Source organism: Aptenodytes forsteri, unplaced genomic scaffold (assembly GCF_000699145.1).
Source record: "Aptenodytes forsteri isolate BGI_AS27 unplaced genomic scaffold, ASM69914v1 Scaffold84, whole genome shotgun sequence".
Lineage (NCBI taxonomy): Eukaryota > Metazoa > Chordata > Aves > Sphenisciformes > Spheniscidae > Aptenodytes > Aptenodytes forsteri.
In genome coordinates, this window is record NW_008795492.1 from 4,583 (window position 1) to 9,579 (window position 4,997).

Consider the following 4,997-nt stretch of genomic DNA (forward strand, 5'->3'; position numbering starts at 1 on the left):
AAAAGAAAAGTATAGTAAACAGTACTAGAGGCAGCTGGCAGGACAAAGAGGAGGAAGGGAATGTACCGAGTACAAGGGGTCAGGACAAGTGTGGAAAGGACCTAGGATGAACCTGGAGGAGATACTCTTCAGACAGTGACTGCAAACAGCTCATTCAATGACTTTCAACATGAAAAGGAGATGGGGTGGTAGTTCAAAAAGTAAATGGGGCCAAAGATGGGGTGTAAAAAGAAACAGACTAAAAGCATGTTTGCATTGGGAGGGAAAGGAAGCGAGCAAAAGATAGCAGCAGATAAGATGGAGCTACAGTATAAGCGAAACAGTTTAAAGCTTTTGAAACCTTTCTGTTGTACTAGGAAAGGAGAGACTTATAGGACAAAAAGATGGCAATCAGAAGAAACCGGAGGAAAGCCACGACGTATTTAATTCGTTTTCCCTTGAAAAAGCGTTCAAAAACCTATAAAGAAGAGGAGGCAATAAATATGATGAGATTGAGAAATTCGATGTGAACTGCAGAATATATCTTGGAAATCAGTGCGTTGCCTCAAGATCTGCAGCCCCTCAACTGGTAAAAGCTCTTATAACTCCAGTGATATTAAAAGACTGCAATATCCATTCAGTAACAGTAGCACATGGGGAGCCCACTTTCACATGGCTATTACTATGATTCCCAGACATTGTTCTGCAAAGTACACTCTGTTCCTATAAGTAAATCCTACAGCTTTCTTTTGTAGATGTAGCAGTACACTCCGCTGCTATGTTATACGCGTACTGTTCCACTAAATCCATGGCATGCTTATATTGCTGAGCACAAGTCACCAAATACCCTTATATAACAATACATCAAGTTTGGCAACCGACAACCTCTGGAAATTTTATCAGCAAAAATTTCATGTTTTCTTCCAAGTCACAGCTAAAAATATTGAACATTAGGCTAAGAAAAAACTTAAAGTGTTACTGCAATTAACAAGCCCATTTTCTGATACCACCAGAAATAACTAATATTTACAGCATAATTACTGATATTTTACTATGGCATTTTTTATTAGAGTGATAACAGATTAAATGTGTTTTGGGGCTAAAAGTTAAGATACTACTGAGCTGACAGGTAATCTGTACAAATGTGAGATTAGTTTAGCGTGAAGAAATATATATTTATTTATTAAAAAGAGACCTAGCTTGAAGCTCTGCTGGCTGACAGAAGTCATATTTATGTCATTTAGTTTTTTGCATTCTACCTCTGTATCTGCTATTTTTCTCTCCCTAGAATCAATCTGGGCAGTTAGTCTAACACTTGGGTGCATTTTTATATTCTTGGCATTTCCCTAGAGTGCTATTCAAAACTACAAGCCCTCCTCTAAAGAACTTCTGGGACAACTTTTTAAAACTACTGGTACAAGTTATCCACTTTGATGAGTAGGGAATGAAACATATTTAACATTCTTCTGTGTTAAAATACATTTCTTATTTTATGAGTTTCTTTTATTTTAAACAAAACATGCAAATTTAGTCTTAAATGCAGAGCAAATGTCTATAACCACACGGAGGCCACATAGACTCTTCTATCTTTAATGCCTACCTTTGAAAGATACTACAATGTGAAAAGAACAGAAGAGATCAGGCTGCTTGTGTCTAAAAGTGATATGTATGTATATATTTTTAATCAATTTTAAAACAATTCTAAAACATTTTTCTAAGAAAAATCTGTGGGGTTTGTTACATTTAACAGCTTTTACCTATAAATAGGTAACTGCTTTGCCCTGCAGAAGAACAGAAGTCATCTTGCTAAATCTGGTTTGGCAGCAAATCCATTCTTCTGAGTCCTCTGCGAGACTATCTGGTCTCTCAGTCTAGTTCCTCATGAACGGCTGTCTACATAACAGAATCAATGTGCTACCTGGCACCATTGCTGGCAAGTACGGCCAACAACTAACAGAGCTTGGCAACTGAATTGCTCTCTCACCCTCCAAAAAAGCTTCAAAATTCAGAAATAAAGCACAGAGTTTGGGGAACAGTAGGGAAACCTCACTAACATAATTACTGCTATAATTTTGTCTACTTGTCAAGTAGAAGCAGGATTTTAACCTTTTGGCATGTCTGTTTAGAGCCCTTCGTAGAGACAGCTTAGAACATATTTACAGAAGTTGATAAGCACTTGATCTTACAGTCTTTTCCAACAGGAATGGCACGGAGTTTAATTTGGGGGACTACAAAGCCGCTGCATAACTAGAATAAAATTCAGAAAAACTAGTCTGCGCCTCCAGCACCAAGTGACCCACGCTGACTGTTTATATATTTCGACGTTATACAGAAGATCGCTTACTGTTTAGCGGTACGCAATCATACCACCTGCTGCCAACAGCACTATTCAATGTGAGGATCTCAGTTCACTGGTACCACCACCAAGTAACACTAAGCACGTAAGAAAAGCCTCAGCCAAATCACAAAAGATGCAGTTTTAAACCAAGTGAGGAGACAGAGGAGGAGAAATTTCCTAGATTAAGTGAACCAGAGAGATATTTTAATCAGAACACAAAAGAAGGTTGAAACAAACACCAACTGACTCGGATCATATCGCATCAATAATCCATGCACAGAGCCTCTGCTGAAATCAATGGGAGGCTTGTGCGTAAGTGGATTGTATAATATAAATGCATGCTCCTATTTAGGGCTCCACATACAAAAGAGAAAGCGGTACTAAGAACAATTCCCTTAATTAACATTTCTCTTCCATCAAGTGCTTCTAAAATAATAAATCCTAACTTCACATAGCTCTGTTTTCATTCACAGTTTTTAGCAGAGGTGGTAAAACAACCGACCCCATTTGACAAATAAGGGAACTGAAGCACAGGATGCAAATTAAACTGAAGAGCAGGGCAGCAGGCAGAACTGAACTGGGAATAGCAGTTTACCTTCTGAATCACAGTTTAATGTCCTAGATATTTAGATGCTTATCTAGCTCAAGTCTCTAATTAGGGTGATTCTGTGCAGTCCTCAAATAATTTTGCATACTTCCTAAAGTACCTGTGCACAGCGATATGCTTATCTCTATGAGTTTCCCACTCAATAATGTCAATTTTTTTTGAGGACTGCAAATGTCCTACAGAGGTTCAAAACACTGGACTGCCCTGGTCAGACTCCCCTGGTACCCCACCAGTCCCACCACTCAGTGGCACCAAAGGATTTTAAAACTGGCTGTCAAATCCACACTTTCCACATGCTTTCTATTGTTTAAAAAAAAGAAAAATTACTTTCAATTCAAAATACCAATTCATTAGCTGGAAATGACCTAACTAATCCTGGTGTTCCAAATTGACAGTGGTCCATAAGAAAAAGCCAGGCTGGATCTCTATTCAAGAAGAAAGAGCAACACTCACAAGAAGCCAGTGTAAAACGTCAAACACACCGATTGCAAAAAAAATTTCCAGTCTCGTTACTCTACAATTTGTTGAAGCCAAGTAAGGAGGAACATAAACTATACTGTAATTTGACCCCCAAAAAGCAACATGTTTATTAATGTGATATGAAGTTATAAATAAAAGAATAGTTTCACTTGCACGCTAGCTGAAAATCTGACTTCACCCATAGAACCAGCCTTTAGCTAAATATAGACCGTCTCCTCCCGAGGTCCTGAGTATTCTTTCTCCCATGAAAATCCAACCTTGAAATGCTTAACACCTTATGAAAGATGGATTCAGCAATACATCCACTTTCTAGTTTACATCTTGCATGTGATTAAGTACTACATTACACAGGGTTAGTGCCAATAACAAGCATGTTCATTTCCCTTAACTACAAATGCAAGTCCATAATACTGCGAAAATAACATATTTTAAATCAAATGAGCTTTCTGCTCTTTCCAACTGCAGTGTTCAACTGTTCTGAATAATAACTTTTCAGGACTGGCCTGTTTTGCCTTTTGTTTTCCTTTTTCAGATTTTTTTTTTTTAAAGTTAAGTCTATCACTGACAAAATGAGCAGGTGAAGTGCCTGCTGAGAAATGGCCACATTTCCAGACGGCTGCTTGAAGAATTATTTTTCTGATTCATCACAGCTTTTTTTTTTTCAAGTTGTCAAAACAAACACCACACCCACTTGATTTCCGAGTTCTGAGTAATTATATTTAGAATTACCAAGCACCGTGCAACTATTAATCATACAAGGTTTAGCCCTTACTTTACCTATTTAGAAATAAGCCAATGCATTCAAATGGAGTCTGTTTAGCATTTTATTTAAGAGATATCCTCATCACTTCATTCTGTACCACCACCACCAACACAGTCACAGAAAATATAGGGCAGTCCATTCAGTCAATCCCTCTGCCCCAAGGCAGGATCTGCTACTCCTCAGCCACCGCAGCCACCATTATCGCTGATGATACACAAGAACTAGTTATTTCAGGCAGCAGCTTTATACACGCACTCACAAAACACATTATAAATTAAAGGAGGAATGCGTGTTTCAAGTCTGCAGTGCCTTAAACTGGGACGGTGCGCAAGCCAGTCTAGGAAAGATAAAAATTAAAAATAAAAGCTCCCCCAAGATGCGAGTCCGGATTTTCTAAAAGTAGTATCTGGCAACATTAACGCCGCTGCCTTTAGAAACAGTTCACCTTGTTTAAACTGGATGAACCACCCCGTGATTATCACCGAGCCTCCATTAAGATGACACACACAAACAGAGCCCTCGCAGAGCTTAATTATTCTTTTCACTGCTCGTACACTGCAAGACACATACTTTTTTCTTTTCTTTTCCCTTCCCTTCCCTTCCCCTCTCCCCGGCAGACGAGCAGCTGCACGCAGGGAGCGCAGCGGTCACGGGGCTGTCACCGCGGCGGGGGGACGGGGACCCGTCGCCTGCCCTGCCGCCCCCTTTTGTGCCCGAACCCCGCCGAGCCGGCGCGAACTCGCGTCACCCCCACCCCCGCCTGACCCTTGCCGGGCGCGGGGCCTCTAGTGTGGGCGCCGGGGAAAGGGCCAGCCCCGGCCGCCGGCCGC